Source organism: Apteryx mantelli, chromosome 3 (assembly GCF_036417845.1).
Source record: "Apteryx mantelli isolate bAptMan1 chromosome 3, bAptMan1.hap1, whole genome shotgun sequence".
Taxonomy (NCBI): domain Eukaryota; kingdom Metazoa; phylum Chordata; class Aves; order Apterygiformes; family Apterygidae; genus Apteryx; species Apteryx mantelli.
This window is the reverse complement of record NC_089980.1, coordinates 9,048,202-9,060,119: the sequence shown is the minus strand read 5'-3', so window position 1 is coordinate 9,060,119 and position 11,918 is coordinate 9,048,202.

The window sequence follows — 11,918 nt, the reverse complement described above, 5'->3', positions numbered from 1 at the left end:
CTTTCATGCCCAGCAGAGATGTCGCTGGAGGATCACTAACACTTCAGGACAAGATAGACAACTCCCTGCCCTACACTGGGCAGACTTAGGAAGAGGAATGAGATCAGGGCAGGCTAAACTGGGAGCAGTGGGATAGAAGGCTCTACCCCAACTCTCCGTCGGGAGCCTGCAGGACTTGAGGTCCCTTTCTGAACACTCTCACCACATCTGGACACAAGACATGGGCAAACTTCTCCTGCAGCAAGTGCTCTAGATAGGCTGAACCCATTGGACGACCCCTGGGGATAACAGTCCCCAGACCATTGCATCCTGGATTTGTCTGGGAAGCAGAGCAACATGCAGCAAGCAGGAGCAGCACCCCGTTGTTGTCCATCTAAAGACTATATAACCACTTTGCAGGGTGCATGCAAAGTAGCACAGTAGAGATGAGAATGACCAAGAAAGCCTTTCTTAGGACCTCTTGTCGCAGCTGAATGGCCAGGCTGAGCATCACCTAGATATCAAATGCTGCAAAGGTGGAAAGCACTCTGAGCAAGAGAACACCATAGGCTCATGCTTACAAGGCAATGGAAGCCATGCTGTGACCTTAGACGATCTTTGCTCTTTTCAGCTGTCTGTGATTAACTAACATGTTGCCCCAGTCTTTGCTATGAACAATTGCCAGTGCTCATCTTGGGATGAGTGGAGGGGAAGGAAATAGGAGTGAGGGGGTGCATCAGACAACACAGTGCCTCCAGAGTTATAGTTTAAGCTGAAGTTGAACTAAAGGGCAAATTGCTTTTCTTCACCACTACTCTTCTAAGAGCAAGGAATAAAAACGCTCATTGATTCTCCTTTACATATTTAAGCTGCAAAGCAGCTTTAGCCTAGCCATCAGAAAAGTGGTTATATTTCAATGCCCAGAAGCTCCTGGGGCTGCAATTCCTACTGCAGTTGCTCAAAATGTATGTTAGTTGATTGCAATATTTCTCCAACTCAGATGTATTCATTTAACCAGTTTAACAAATTTAAATTAATTTAACACATTCATTTAACTGGTTACCAGATTTAGTTAATGACCAACATGTGTGCAAAGAGTGTGACTCACTGTGCCCTACCACTTGGCTAATTAGGCTCAGGACCTGACTCAAACTGCTTTGACTTGCCTGGCTACGGTGACAGCAGGCTGACTCCCTGGCTGCTATTTTCACATACAAAACTGTAAAGAATTGACTTTTTACTTCACATATGTACAAATTTTTCCTGCGATCTTTCTTTCTTTCCCTTTTCAGAATACCAGCTGTTGTTAAGGAAGAAAATTATTAAATGACCCAGTCACTAATGTGTTGTTTCCAGCTGTAGTTTTATAACATCTTGTTTACAGAGCTGTACTAGACTGGCTGACAGAAGTACTTGATTTACTCCTGTAGCAAGTAGAGCCGCACTATGTGTACCTTGTGTGATCCTCACTGGCTTTTCTAGTTGACATCAGTAACCTGCCTGGGAAGAGTTCTGTTCCTCTTCCAGACTTTTAATTGCTGATTGATCCTTAGTTCTCCATAGCTTCTCGAGAAGCCTGTTATTGTGTTTAACACACTTCCTTTTGATACTTGGTGTAGACTATTTATACAGTGTCTGCAGAAGTTGCAGAGATTATTTCATCTATTTTCCCCACAAATTTTAGCCCTTTTAGCAGTAACAGAGGGTGGTTTTATAGAAAAAAAAGTTTTAACTCTAATTTTCCTAGGCATCTTAGAAGAACATCACTAAATAAAAATCCTGACTGCCTTACATCACACAAAGGTCACATACAGGACGTGAGAGACAAAGGTAATCCTAACCTGACCAGTGTGATTCCAGACTGAGGAGAGACATTTGGATTCTCAGAAGTTATGGAGAGGAAGAATATCGAACATTATATCTAGAGCTGGAACGGGAACCACTCATCAGCTAGAAAGCTGTCACTGCAGAATAGCTGGAGGTCAGACTAGTGTGTTGTAGGTTGGTGCTTAAACTGCATTTTTCTCCTATGGGAAGGCTGCAGATTCTGAAATTCTTTCTCCCTTCGGTTATGCCTGACTGCTCTGAAAATACATTCCCTTGCACTTAGAGGGCAGATATGTCCCCTTCTAATTCCAGCTCATTGCAGGCGGAGTTGCCTATGGGAAGTCGAATGCATCACACACTGGGAGTTTCCATTTTTTCTATTATTTGCAAAGGCTGTTTGGACAGTGAGGTCCTACGAAATTGGCCAAATGAGATGAACTCTCCTCAGCATGCCCACAGGATCAGTTTAGGGTGCGCCATAGTGCAGCATTGTGTCCAAACACTCAGCAGGATGCATACACACAAAGTTTTCTAGCTCAGTTGGAGAAAGCCAAGGAGGGGCCAACAGAGAGCTCCAGGGACTCAATAGCTTCATCCTCCTGAAGATCTTTGTTTGGGGTTAGAAGAAAGAGACTTTGTACCATTTTTCCTTGGTGTCACATTAGCAAGTTTACTCTATCTTATTTGCAGTTTTCCTAGGTGCAGACATTTTAATCAGTCAGACAATTTTTGCAAGTAGTTTGCAAGTAATCTGTTTTTTTGCCAAAGTGTCTTTTCTCAGCTATCAGAAATACTAACATTGTTCCTGCTTTAACATGAAGCTATGCGAGCAAGCCACTTTCACATCTTCTGCCATGTTTGACTGTAGGTCTGCAGCCAGAGCCCTCATCCTATCTCCTCCCTAGACAGACCCAGCAGATCCCCTTCATGACCCTTTCTACAGTCATTTATGGAACTGTTTTCCTCTCTTTTCATCTCACTGGTGCTGTTGGGAAGGGCTGCTCTAGCAAGGCAACGATTCAGCCCAAACTATTAGACAGGGAGAAATCTCTTTTCCTGGGTTTTATTGAGAGGACAAACCCAAACTACTCCTTTACTCAGGGAAAAGATGTAACAGGAAAGGGGAGTTCAGGCAAGAACAAGTGTTCTCAGGGATGAGAAATGCCACAATTAGATCACTGGCATTTGAAGAGGTTAATCCTGTGTGAAGCAAAATGTTGTTAGAGTTTGAGACACGCACCCACCAGGTCAGGGAGCAGATGAGCAGGGCAGCTCCATGGTGTGAGGGGATGAGCCAGGAGCCAAAGGGGACCCCACCATACTCATGTTCTCACCAACAGACACAGTCCCATAGGGTCCAAACACAGTGGGCAGAGCCAGGTGCTGGTAACAGGGTCCATTGACAGCCCCCCAAAGCCATGTAATACTGCCTGGGAGCTTGGAGCAGGTCAAGGGGGCTTTAGTACTGCCTGGAACACTATTTTTGGAAAGTGTGCACAGATAGCAAAGATGTAGGTGTGAAAACAGGCACACTCATTCACTTTCTTCCCCTGAAACAGGGGATAGAAGTGCGTGGTTGCTGAAGGTGATTTGTAGCTACCGGGTGAGCAAAGCAAGGTCTAACATTCAACCTGTCGATGTTTCTCTGCCCACCCGGCTGTTCACATGTCATATCCCAGCAACTCCACAGATCTGCCCAGCCCTCCCCTTCCTCACCATTCCCAGCTGGTACCTCCCCAAAAGGAAGAAAGAAAAACTGCAGGGTGTCAAGGGGAAGAGAGCAGTTTTCCTCCTCCTTCTGCTTGGACCAAGAGTCAATCTCTGTGGTCTTCTCAAGGCACTCCTGACAGCAGAGCTGCACTTGTTCTGTGCCTCCAATCAGTGGCCTTATGGTTACTGTCATGGAGCGACTCTTCAACAGGAGCATTTTGGACCAGGTCTGGCAAACTGCTCAGGGATTGTTCCTCTTCTTCCAACAGGTTACTTCTATTTTCACCAGCTCAGTGGCCTCCTGCTCACAAGATGTCCCCTTCAGCAGTCACCAGGGTTGTAGAGACAGTGCTTGGGCAGGGAAGATTGTGAGCTGCCTGTACCATGCACAGCCCACCCATCTGCAGATGGGAGGACTGAGCACTCCTACCTATAATCAGCCTTTATCTGAGCAGACAGTTGGTGCTTTACTCTGTGCCTCATCCAGCTGACCTTTTTCGTCATTTGTTTTTGAAATTAGAGCTTGGTGGCTTCTCCCCACTCATAGACAAACTCACTTGGGGCTTGTCAGGCCACATGTTCATGGGACTTGTGGCGGTGCCGGGTCCCATGGTGATGGCTCCATCTCAGCCAGTGTCCTCACTGCCACCAGTGGGACAGTCCTTGGAAGGGTTCCTTGGTTGGTTTGTTTTCAATGTAGGATGAACTCCTCAGCCCCTACTGTGACCTGCACTTTCAGCTCAGCCTCCAGGGTGAGGAGTCATGCAGGCAGTCTCTCCTTGGGCAGCTGAGTAACACCTATCAGCTGTTACATCTAAGCCATCATGCCTTACCATCAGGATTTGTGAAATCCTTCCAAACACACATCTTTTTTACCAGAACTTGTCTCCTGCACGCTTGGATAATGGCCACATGGTCATTATATGGAAATTGTCATGATATGACAGCCAGACTGTCCCCCTCTGCTGTCCCTTGATTTCCATCCCTTTGTAACCCTGGTCTGGTTAGTTGTAAGTGAATGTTACTTGGTAAGGAAGGAAAGGAAACTTCATGTAGGTCGGCAGAGAAGTCCAGTATGTGGACTGAATGTGGAGCTGAATGTGGAATATGCTAGAGCTGATTAAAATTAACAGAATCACATGCACAGGGGCATGGGCATAGCTAGACACAAGGTGCTCCCAAGGGCAGTAGAAGAGTGGTGTAAACAGAGACACATCAGACACGCAATGGGGGGTGGTTGAGCACTTTGTGGCTGGAGTGTGGGTGGGCTCAAGGGCACCTGGAGATTACAGCTGCTTGGTGGTGACTGCAGTAATGCCCAGCTTGCACTAATTGCCAGTCTGCCTCAATCAAAGGAAACTCAAAAGATGATTCTAGCATTAAGTTAGGTTCACGTCTCATTTCATGAGAACAGGATGCATAAATGCCAGCATATGTCTTGGGCTTGGTCCCAGCCTCTCACACTGCAGTGAGGCAGGTCCAACACGCTCACCTCATTGCAGAGGAGAAACGCTTGCTGTAAGAAAAGCTGAAGAGTCGTGATGATCTAGGAAAAAATAACGTATCTTGTGGGGACACCTCTGCTCTGTGTACAGCTGTGGTCACAAGGCAAACAACATGCTTGTTTCCAGAAGGAACAAAATAGGGAACAGATTATTATAGTGTCTTTACAGAAACTAATAGTTTGAACCACTCAACCGTCCGGAAGCAGTGAAATCAGTGTGTTGTGTGTTCAGCTGTCTACAGCAACATAATATCTTAGACTCACAGAAAAATAGGGGTTAGAAGGGATCTCTGGAAGTCACCTGGTTCAACCCCCCTTCCCCCCAACCTCAAAGTAGGGCTCATTTTGATCAGGTTGCTCTGGGCCTTGTCAGACATCTCACCATACCTAATAGGTAGTTACTATTTCCAGGATAGCATCAAATGAAAGAACTGCCACTAGCTGGCTGAGACCTTGCAGCTTTGCCCACTGCTACTAGCTGGGAGCACATGGCACCTATCGATGCCACCCACAGATCTTCCCACTATGCTGTGTCCTGTGGGCAACAAAGAGAACCAAAAGTCCCTACCACAGTGCTCCTTAACTCCACTAGCTCTCCCAGTTACCCCAGTTCTTAGAATGCAGCTTCCTCAGTTCCTGTAAGACTTCTAGCTGTTATCTCAAAGTATTTACTGAAAGGGATCAAAATCATTGATGTTGGTATCATCATCTCCATTTGAGAGACAGGGGCAGGCAAGGCTTGCTTCTGCTCACTTATGGGCCAGTACCAAAGCTGCACAAAGCCTAATTCCTTTATATCCTTGACCTATAGCCTGACTATTAGGATAAACTGCCTCACTAACATGTACAGTTGATTAATCCCGTGTTGCAGGGCTCTAACCTTAGTTCCCATCATGATTTGTGGTCATTCTAGCTGCTTCTCAACATCCCTAGCAACTCCAGTTTTAAGGAAAATGCCTACTGCCTTTGAGTCTCATCTTCACCCCGGCTGTGGCTCCCTCCTCCTGATCCCAACCCAGAGCCCAGACAGTTCCTGGCCACTGTTTGCTATCTAGCCCTGCTCTAGGGAAAGGCCTGATTTCTGATGCTTTTGATCCTTCTCAGGCCAGGCTGTGCATGACACAGCTGAAGAGGATGAAGCAGACTCAGGCAGTCATTCTGGTTGGTTGTTCCTGTGACCCACGCTCCACATTCAGCAGGGCTGGCCTTAAACACAGCAAGACTTTGAGGCAAGTTGAAGGGCTGGAACCCTGAAATATTTTTCAAAAACTCTGCCACTTACCACTCCCTCCTGAGACCCCTTCCATGGGTCAGTAAAACCTCCCGCCCATCTCCCTGTGCACTGGTCTCACATGGCTACACCCTTGCTTCAGGGCTGGGCAGGGACAGTGTCACACTATGGTAGGCAGGACAAGGAGAACCTCAACTCAGGTACTGCTGAGTTTGAGAGAATGAGAAGAAATTTGAGGGAAGCCTTTCTTGGGGCTTCCTGAAGGAAGGAAATGGTGCACTTCCACCTTTCCTCTGCTGCTTTGCTTCTTTCATTTCTAGTTTTTTTTTGCTATTTTACTGGCTGCCATAGGCAGTCTCTGAAGGAGTGTAAATAGATTAGCATCCCTCGGAAGGAATGTGGATGAGCTATCTCCTTCTTGATCTGCAATTCTGGAATGAGTGAGAGCTACACTTTTTCTATGGCTGACTCTGTAGTCCCACATGACTGCTCTCCTGTCTTTGCCAGAGTTGACTGCAGCTTCTGAATGCATCTGAGATGGAAAGCCAAAGGCCCCTGACAGTCAACATCTGTTTCTTCCCACTGTCCTTACCTGCTGGTTCATCGTTGTCCTTGATGCCTCCTTTTTCCCATGCAACTACCCTGCCTTGCTCCATTTAATAGTGTCAAAGATGGAGCGAGACACACTGGGCTGTTCTGAATCGGTAGGAGCAGGGCACCTCCCATATTGGAGGAGATCGGTCTGGAAGGGAGCAGGCAGGCACTGAGGAATCAATAAAACGTGGGTGAATGGGTAGCTGAAGAATGAAAATACAGGCAAGGAAAAAAGGGCCCTGACTGGGAAGACAGAGTAATGCTGAATGTCCAGGAGAAGATAAATCTGGGGAGACACTGCTTACTAGAAGGAAAAGAACTACATGATTCTATGGCAGCTTGGGATGCCACAAGTGCAGATCCGCAGGAAGCATCAGAGGATGAAGAAAAGGGGGACCATAGCTGCCACACAGCTGGAATGAAAACCAGGCACAATCATAACAAGACCCCTCACCAACAATTCACATGGTATTTCTGCTTCACAGAATCACAGAATCACAGAATCGCTGAGGTTGGAAGGGACCTCTGGAGATCATCTAGTCCAACCCCCCTGCTCAAGCAGGATCACCTAGAGCACGTTGCACAGGATTGCATCCAGGCGTGTTTTGAATATCTCCAGAGAAGGAGACTCCACAACCTCTCTGGGCAACCTGTTCCAGTGCTCTGTCACCCTCACAGTGAAGAAGTTTTTCCTCATGTTCAGATGGAAGTGTCTGTGTTTCAGTTTGTGCCTGTTGCCTCTTGTCCTGTCGCTGGACACCACTGACCGCTGAATCTGGCCCCATCCTCTTGACACCCTCCCTTCAGATACTTGTACACATTGATAAGATCTCCTCTCAGCCTTCTCTTCTCCAAGCTAAACAGGCCCAGCTCTCTCAGCCTTTCCTCATAAGAGAGATGCTCCAGTCCCCTAATCACCTTTGTAGCCCTTCGCTGGACTTGCTCCAGTAGTGCCACATCCCTCTTGTACTGGGAAGCCCAGAACTGGACGCAGTACTCCAGGTGTGGCCTCAGCAGGGCTGAGTAGAGGGGCAGGATCACCTCCCTCCACCTGCTGGCAACACTCTTCCTCATGCACCCCAGGATACCATTGGCCTTCTTGGCCACAAGGGCACATTGCTGCCTCATGCTTACCTTGGTGTCCACCAGCACTCCCAGGTCCTTCTCCGCAGAGCTGCTTTCCAGCAGTTCCACCCCCAACCTGTACTGGGGCATGGGGTTATTCCTCCCCAGGTGCAGGACCCTGCACTTGCCTTTGTTGAACTTCATGAGGTTCCCCTCTGCCCACCTCTCCAGCCTGTCCAGGTCTCTCTGAATGGCAGCACAGCCCTCTGGTGTATTGGCCACTCCTCCCAGTTTTGGATCGTCAGCAAACTTGCTGAGGGTGCACTCTGTTCCTTCATCCAGGTCATTGATGAAGAAGTTGAACAAGACTGGACCCAGTACTGACCCCTGGGGGACACCGCTAGCTACAGGCCTCCAACTAGACTCTGTGCCACTGATCACAACTCTCTGAGCTCTGCCATTCAGCCAGTTCTCAATCCACCTCACTGTCCCCTCATCTAACCCACACTTCCTGAGCTTACCTATGAGGATGTTATGGGAGACAGTGTCAAAAGCCTTGCTGAAGTCAAGGTAGACAACATCCACTGCTGTTCACATGGTGACACCAATAAATGGGAGAAGACTCCAATGAAAAGGTAGACAGGCTTTTAATGGCATGATCAAGAATCCCCTTTTAATAACAAATCTAATGACAACTGTGTCCGATATGAACAAAAAATGGCATCATCATATATTTTTTTTAAGACATGATCTGAAATTATGACAAATGCCAGGTGGATCTGTACACAGACAGGGCTTCTGTGATGCATGCCAGACTTTATGGCCAAGAAATTTGCCATGCAGTTGAACCTGATTTTGGTTCCTTGGTCAGAGTTGTACATTCGGTTTGCAGTGTGTAAACATTCTAGAGCTGCTTTCCTAAAGAATGCAAAGAAGATATGGAGAGAGATTTAACCTTGAGACCCAGTCGCATTTCCAGGCAGACAGTACCAAAGGAGCAAGAGTCCTGTCTCCAGGCCTAAAATCTTTGTCAGACCGAGTCAGAGACAAAGGAAACAAACACTGGTGTGCCAGGTACAACGTCTGAGTGTAGAGCCACATGCTATTGTGTTAAAAGGAGATATACAAAACTATCTGCATTTCCAGCTCTAATTCCTGTCTGGAGAAGAAGCAGCCCAGGTCCCATAACACTGGGTTTCATACATAATGTTACACTTGACTCCTCTCCTAACCCCCATGTCCTGCAGAGCTCTTCACACCCCAGTATGTGAGCCATGGCCTTAGCACCCACAGCAGCCGTCAACCTAAGCACCAAGGAAATATCAACCCCTGCCTCCATCAGTGACAATGTTTCAGATCTCTTTGTGCTCATGGTGGTGGCAATACAAGGCAACCTTGAGGCAGAGCAAGTGCTGGCTGATACCAACAAAACAGTACCCTCACCAAAGTGGAGATCTTGCCTTTGGAGCCACCTCTGGTTTCGAAGCTAAGGACAGGAGGCATTCTCACCTTGGTTCCTACTGAGAACCCACCTGTGGATTTGCTGTGGTACCTCTCTTCCTCCTTCTAGCAGAGGGCACCAATGCATACCTTAAACCTGTTTTCCACATATTTGCAGCTTCAGACATAAGTGGGATAGTGCTCCTCCTTGTAACCCCGAGCACTGGCCTGCATGATGCAGTACCTGCTGCATACATTGGGGCCAAGTCTGCCTCACACTTGGCAGAAATTCAGGAGGGACCAACCTGCAGGGAATAAACATTGACTTTCTAGAGAGAATTTGCTAAAGGAGGGAAATTAAGAACAAGGGGACAGGAGAGTTATGGTATATAAATTGCTTTTGGTGGCTAGACCTGTCTGGGCCAGTCCAGAGTGTTTCATGGGATCCTGGCTGTGCCCAGGATCATGGCATCACCACAGCCTGCAACCAGGCTAAACCCTGGCCTGACAAAGATGCAGCCACCAAAGCTCATGGAGATGCTGCCAACCTATCTTCACATCAACTGGCTCTGCCATTACTAACAGCATAATCCCAGCCCCACAAAACTCAGCAACAGGCTGAAAAAGAGGGGGGGGGGGAAAAAAACACTCAGAGTGCTGCAGAGAACCTTAGGGGTCATCAAATGGTCAGTTCACATGCCCCCTCCCCACACACTATCAGTACAACACACACCACAGGGTGACAGGACTTGAACAGAAACCCAAGCTCACTCTCTCTTGTGCAGTTGTTGGCGTAGCTGGCAAACAGATGCAATCAAAGCTGGTTGCAAACTCTTGGATAGTCCCTGTGTGCTTTGTAACACCAGCCTGTCACAGTTCGAACATGGACACCTTTCAATGAAGCCAGAAGAAACTCACTTGAAACCACATCCACACCACACCATCACCATATCCAAAGAAGGACTTTTACTGTGTTCACTGAAACAAGATTAACTTAACCACAGACGATTGATGTGTGGGGCAAGACCTTCAGTGGGCATCGATGTCTGTGCACACAAAGCAGTGATGGGCTCATGCCAGGGGTCAGGAAACTATATAGGGAGGAAAGAAATGTGCTAAGGGACCAACAAGCTGCTACTGGAGCTGGTCAGGCTATAAATAGATACTTAGCCACCTTCTTATAGAGGATCTACACTGAGAAAATACCTCTGTGTTGGAAAGGAGAAACATCATCAAGGATTTTCTTGCGCCTAACCCAACTTGCTTTGGATCAAAGCATTTCACTTGCACACAACCACACTTGTGTCAGTCAAGGACAATCACCTGAGCAAAGAGTCTCCAGACCCAGACACATGCCATGCAGAGATGTATGTCAGTCCACTGGTTATTACAACTCTGATAGCAAGCACAATTGCTGCCAGTTATCCAAGCCAGCGTGTTTTGGCCTTGGGTTCATGCTCTGGTGAGCGCGGCCTCACAGCTCACATGCACTTTGGTAGAGTGGTGTACTGTTCCTCCATTCACATGCACTGCACAAGGCAGTCATTCCTGCACAGATCAGACATCACATAGCTTCAGGGCACTTCTTTGAAGGTAGCAGGCTCCTTTTCAACCTTTAGCCACTACATATAATGGGCACTACTTATATTATACTATGTTATAATAATATATATATATATTATAATATTCTTTACTTATAAAGGGCAAGCAAAGCCTCCTGCCTCTCACAAATTCAAAGCACAACTGACTCAGAAATGTCTCCTACCAAGACACTTTTTGCACCAAAACAAGCAGGAGTGTATGCGCTGCCAACCAGATGAATCAGTTCAGCATCTCCTGCCATGTGTTCAAGTCCCTCCATGGAATTAGTCTGTCCAGCACCATTAATCTTTTTGCTCCTTCTACTCATATAAACTGTCCTTCACACTGGCTTAGTGTTGAGAACTGTCTTCCCGATTCACCACTTGGCACATCCTCCCATATCCCAGTTTCTTTGCAAATGTCTCCTGGCCAGGCAATAACCATTGACTCATTTTACCAACCAGCATCCCATCTTCTCAGCTGGCAGATGAGAAAGCAGGCCGGATTTTCATAGACCCCAGCAAAGCAAAAACACATAGCAGAGCATTTATTAAATATCACAATGTCAGACAGTCTCAAAGACACTCTTGCTCCCAACACACGCACAGGACCCCACAGTGCTGGACTCTGGGCATATCCCAGAAGAAATACTATCTGTTCCTGCTACCCATGCAAATATACACACTCAAACACATGCACAGTGGCCAGCTGTTCCAGGAATCCCCTCAAAATACACATAAACACAACCGTGTGCAGCTGGTCTGGACAGATCTTGCAGCAAACTCACCAAGTGGGAATTACATAGTGTCAGGCTGTTCCTAGAAATCCTTGTTAACATGGAAAAGGGCCTGCTAGGGAGTCTGCATCTCCTCCCTCCTCCCCCCTCCCCCCACCAAACACTTTTCTTTTTTTATTCTTCCTAATCATCTTTTCTGTTCTGTTCAGCCGGATCTTCCCTACCTTCACTGCAAGAACAATGCCCCACTC